The sequence below is a fragment of the Ascaphus truei genome, chromosome 4 (assembly GCF_040206685.1).
Source record: "Ascaphus truei isolate aAscTru1 chromosome 4, aAscTru1.hap1, whole genome shotgun sequence".
NCBI lineage: Eukaryota > Metazoa > Chordata > Amphibia > Anura > Ascaphidae > Ascaphus > Ascaphus truei.
In genome coordinates this window covers 66,617,359-66,623,358 of record NC_134486.1, presented here as the reverse complement: position 1 = coordinate 66,623,358, position 6,000 = coordinate 66,617,359, and positions in this window count along the sequence as shown.

The window sequence follows — 6,000 nt, the reverse complement described above, 5'->3', positions numbered from 1 at the left end:
GCGTGAGCAGGGGAATTGAAAGAGAACCGCGTGCGCTGCCGGACCGCAGTGTGATAATACCCTGCATCGAACCTTACTTAATCCCAGCTATAAACATATTTCTCTTGCAAACCAGAAGTATTTCTTTCATTTCAGCTGCATAGCAAACACAATGACTGCCTTACACACAAACACACACAAACACACACGTCAAAATACAGAGTCTTGCAGTTTGTTTCTAGTACAGTACGTATAAGCACGTTTTTATATTGCAATTTAACAGGTGGCAGTACATATGGCGACAACCAGCACCAACGTCAAAAGCTCAGAATATCAAAAGCTCACTAATGTCATAACCCTCTGTTTCCCAGTTAGTACAAAGTGTATATTAGGCCCAAAACAAGTAATGCATTTTTTTCTTACACAACATCACACACTCTTTCACTCTCCAATCTCATTCTCTATTGGCCCACCATACTCTCTGTCACCCAATCAGTCTACGAGGTGTTTGTGCACCCTTTCATTCCACGGTATTATAATCTTTGTATACAGTACTGTATATAGTCACTTACCATGAGCGTTTGTTATATTTGCTGAACCTTCTGGCCCTCACAAACAAATAGATCCAAAACAAATGCGACTGTGGAAATATACTGGATCATCGGTCTTGATGAGCCGTGTTTCACGACGTGCTATAAAATCCACCTTGGTCAGAGTTTTGCTGTAGGTAATAAATATTAAAGGCTGTACTGTATGTATAGTACACTCTGAAGCATTGGTTGTTGTAGTGTTTGGAGATTGGCTGAAAAGATATGAACTATTTAAGATATTCTCCATTTCTTGAATTCTGAAACAGAATTGTAGTGTTTTGTATTACAAGACAAAGGCCCATATTCCCTAAGTGGTGCTAATTCACATTTTTTCATAAGGAATGCTGATTTCACATAGTATGAAAAAAATGACAGGTGTTGCCATCAGTTCACATGACATTTAAGTAAATAGCATATTTAATGAATACTTCATAGAAGGCACTCAGTTACTCACAGTAGGTCATTTAACCTTATAAGGACACCAGATGGATCTATTATTATGTAACATACTCACAGTGTGATCTTAAAAAAATTTTTATTAACCTTTTCATTAGGACTTCTTAAATCACACCTGCCATTTTTGCTTCTTCTTTATACTTTAATATCCTGTGGGGGACGAGTACTTCACATAAACACTGCCTGCACAAACAGACACTTATAGACCGCAACATTTTGCAGAAGACATCATGCTGAAGGTCCGATATTGACGTGGTACAGCTACAGTACATCTTATTGCAGCTGGCAAAAGACGCATTTAATAAACGTAATTAAATATAGATGTGTGGCATTTACAATACTGCTTTGTGTACTCAGGATAAGTCGCTCTATACCCCTGCCTAGTAAATATTGTCCTTAGTGTCAGGGCCGCCAAGAGGTGGGGACAGCCGGGCCTGGTGTCCCGGGCCCGCTGGCTGGGAGGCGGGGGCCCGGCCAGCGCTGCAAATTTCCCCGGACCTCTAGCCAGGCCCTGCTGCTGATCGCGTCCGGGCCCCGGCTCTCAGCTGCCTGCAGGACCTTTCCTCTCTGTCCCACGCCACCGAGCTTCCACTTCCGGTGCGCAATGGGGCTCTGACATCAGCGAGCCGGAAGTAAGCCTGGCCCAGCTTCCGGCGCGACGCGTGCTGACGTCAGTGCCCCGGCGCGCGCCTGCAGTGAAAGCTTGGCGGCATGGGACAGAGAGAGGAAAGGTCCTACAGGCAGCCGAGAGTTGGGGCCTGGCCGCAACCGGCAGCAGGACCTTGCCAGAGGTCAGGCAAAATTTGCAGCGCCGGCCGGGTGCCCCCAGCCATGATGCATTGGGGTCTTTTATTTATATGCATTGGGGTATTTTTTTTATATGTATTTGGGTGGATTGTCAACATTAAAGATCTGAGTTTATCCATTTCTAGAATGAAAATATATCCAGATAGATATGGGTGTATATATATATATGCATACCCAGTCAATCAACCCCACACTGATGAGACCCATTAAGGTCGAAACAGCTGTCTGTGGGTGGTTTTCTGGGTATGCACCTTAACCCTGGCTGTGCTCAAAGCTGTGACCATGCAGCAAGCTTAAGCCTATAGGGAACCATGTTAAATATGGTTTTTGAAGCAAAAAGTGGCACTGCGTGCTCATTTGCATGTCATTTCGCAGAATCCCTTGTTGCAGTGGAAGTGCTGTGTGCTGGGTGATAATGGTGAAGGGCGGGGTTGCAGACCTGCCTTAGACATGCAGATGAGCATACAGAATATATATATACTTTTTGTACCCATAAGTAATAAATCTTATTCCAACAGGAATCAAACGATATATTTTGGGTTGTTAACCTATAACATTCTACTTACGTTACTATTCTGATAGATACATGTATTATGGATACATTGATGGCAATATACACTGTGTTTCAACACACACGTTACTATATAACTTAGTATTTTCTTCATATTGTAGCATTATTAATTATGCATCATTTGTTGGAATTTATTCTTGGTTCTATATGCGCTAATTTTTATATTTTGATAGAATTATATAAAATGTATATTCTACTTTAGTATTAGTATAAACAACCAATTATATATTGATGCATTGAATTTAGATTGACCCTTTGATTGCCATCCATATTAACCATATCCATTGATTTATTATTTATGGGTTATATTTAGGGAATATATGTTTGTTATGGAAATCAGGACTTACTGTCTTTTTCATAATATTCTTTATTATCTGGTCTCAGTGTGTGTTATTTTTATATTTTTAATTGATTAAAATGTTTGTATACTACCACACCACAATCAGCTGTGTCTGGTGTGTTTTTCTTAATTATTCAGCATATTATATGTGCTTACTTCCGGTATGTCCATTACTCCTTGAGAAAGCGCATCACTTGCATGAAACGCGTGGAAGGACTATTCCCTACTGAACACCACTTCATTATGTTCAAATAAAGCCTTTCAATTTTCATCACCAACTGGGCACCCTATTTTTTCTATTATTGATTTTATAGATACCGTGTAAGTGCCCTGGAATCTGCAACAGCCCTATTTGTTATACTCCGTTTTCGGCGGCACTCGGAAGGGGAGGAGGAGATTTCCTTGTGGCTGCGGACGTGTGTTGTGGATCTCCGTGGACAGCGGGACTTAGAGTTATACCAGAGGGTTCAACATAGGAGGTTAGAAGGCTTTCTTTACCTCCATTACCCCTACTCCATTCCCCGACGGAGCCGTATAGCATTTACCTGCAAGTCGGATCTTACTCTGTCTGATTGTAAAAATGATATGTATGTGCATGTAGTGATTCACTGTATGTGCACCTCAAAAATACGGTTTCTGGGTGCTTTCGTTCTAGAATTAGTATAAATGCCGGCTTCTATACCGCCATCATGTGTCGGTTAGAGGGTATGGCAAGCAATGCATCTTGTCTTTTACCCTTCCAGGCAGGGAATGGCCTGCAAATGGGGGATAAAAATGGCTAAGACAGGGCAAACACAGTAATGCATAGCAAATAAGTTTAACCCCGTCCTTCCTCGTCACACTGATGTTGGAGATTAGTCGCAGTACATTATACCTCCAGGACTGAAGAAGTTTTTCCCTGACGGATCGCATAATTACCCTCCCCCCGATCCAAATATACATTGCTTCATTACAATCTACGCACTCCAGAGTGCACAACAGCACTATTTTCTATTAGAAATAAGATAAAACCTCTATATTCTTAAAAATCCAACACTCAGGACAGTCAGAGTAATGACCCAATGTAAATTGGCAGCAAAGCCAAGAATATAGTTTGTCTAAATCCCTATCAATACAGCAGGAATATAATTACCAGCATCCCCAAGGTCTTGCAAGTTTAGTCAAATACCTGTCTGCACTAGCAGACTAATGTGTCTGTCAGCAAAAGAATAGATGAATGAAAGGGTAACAGCTAGGCTAAATAACCCTAATCTGAGAGGAAGCTAGTGCCTATTAAGAATCACCTAACTATCTCAATACATGTCAATACATTGTTGCTAAATTCACTGTCAACTTATATAGCTGAAGCTGCTACAATTGTAGCTATCGAAGTACTGGCGCTCTGTTGGTTGCGGTACCAAACAGAGACATTTCTTCCAGGGTAACAGAGGCAGCGTTCAGTTGGGTTTTTAATGCTTTCTAAAGTTGTCATAGAAATTAATTAGGTTTATACCTTAACTCTTTCAACCCCAAATGCTGTATTAAAGGGTAATGTTATCTATGTCGATGGTGAGTCTTGATCAGACAGATTTCCCGGGGCCCAGGACTAGAGTTACATCCTCCCCCTCCCCCCCCATCCACATCCGTGCCACTATTCCTTCACCCGATGGATCCTGTCACCTGTCCTTGATAAAGGCGCTGGCTCATCCCCTGTTAAAGAAAGTGGGTCTCGATATTGATCATCTCACCAACTATCGTCCAATTTCCAACCTTCCCATGGTAGGGAAAATGTTGGAGAGGGTAGTTTTCACCCAGTTGGAAGATTGTTTGGAAAGGATGGCTTTTTTGATCCCATCAGTCTGGCCTTAGAGCCGGTCATGGAACTGAGTGAGCCCTAGTCTGTGTGGTGAAGGATTTATTGATGGTCATGGACAACGGACGGCTGTTACATAAACTGCTTGCTTAGACGAGGTGGTGGCATGGATTCTGATGAATTGGCTGAAGCTCAACCTTGACAAGACATAACTAATGATTATAGATTCAGCAAGACGCCTGAATATGGGACAGTGTGTACAGCCGTTGCCCGTGTCCCAGGTTCATAACCTCAGAATTATCTTTGGCTAGAGTCTGAACATACATGCCTGTAAGAGAACATGTGCAGAGGTATGCAATGGAGACTTTTTAAGGTGAAATTAAATAAGGCTTTTCTTGCGCCTGTTTCTTTAACACAAGAAAATCATCCAAATGTATGCAAATAAGGGGTCAAACAAAGCTTCTGTTCCACTTGGGAGTATTTCTAGTTAAACCTATGCAGTCAACAACTCCCTTTAGATTAGCATGTCTCCCAGCCCCAAACATATATCTTGATATGTGCAGATATACAAAAAGTCTTAGAAAGTAAAGTCTTATCTGTTTCTGGTAGGGGAAGGCTTCTTTGTTCTCCAGGTTTTAGAAGTCCTTTCCCCTGTGTCTTGCTGGCAGCATGCAGTCTCTGGCAGGCTCAAGACGTCTGTTCCTACAACTTGTGAGACTCAGGAAAAAATCTCACTTCCTGTCTCAAAGGCAGGCTTTTCTGACAAACCTAATCAGCCAGGTGGTGTTGGTTAATTGACTATCAGCAGTTAACCACCACACTGCTGGATTAGAGGCACATTTCCTGAACAGGGATAAATCCCCTGTTACATACCTCCCGTGTTTGTGGGAAGCTCGGGCTTGCCATGGCCAAAGCCCATCCTTCCACTCTCATTCGAGATATCTCTGTGACTAGAATGGGAGTGGATGGAGAAAGAGAACCCTCAGTCCCGCTGGGATTGGAGCCCTTTTTCCAGTTTATTCGTGTCTCCTACCGAAGGTGCTTGAGATCAGCACTCCTCAGTCGCTCGAGGAGGACTTTTTCCAAGTATAGTCTTTTTACTGCGTGCGCGGTCATAAGATTTCCCTTGCGTCGGGTGCTCCTCTTATTGTAGGCAGACTGTATGGCAACAGTTGCAGAGCGTTTAAAAACAGCCCTTTGAGTTTTCCGCTCTTGAAGCTGTCTCTCTGCACTTTTTCCACTCAATGGAATTGCTAGTTCAGCTTCTTTGGGATTGAGTTGCAATTCCACATCCACTTCCAGAGAATGTCCCATCTTTTCAGCTTCATCAGCTAAGGATTCTTCTGGTTTTGATTCAGCACGTGTAACTTTTTTTGTTGCCTGTTGGGTGGCTGAACGTTTTGCTAGTGCTTGTTTAGGTGGTTCAAATTTTGCAACCTTGTTTTTCAGACGAGCAGTATTCCCA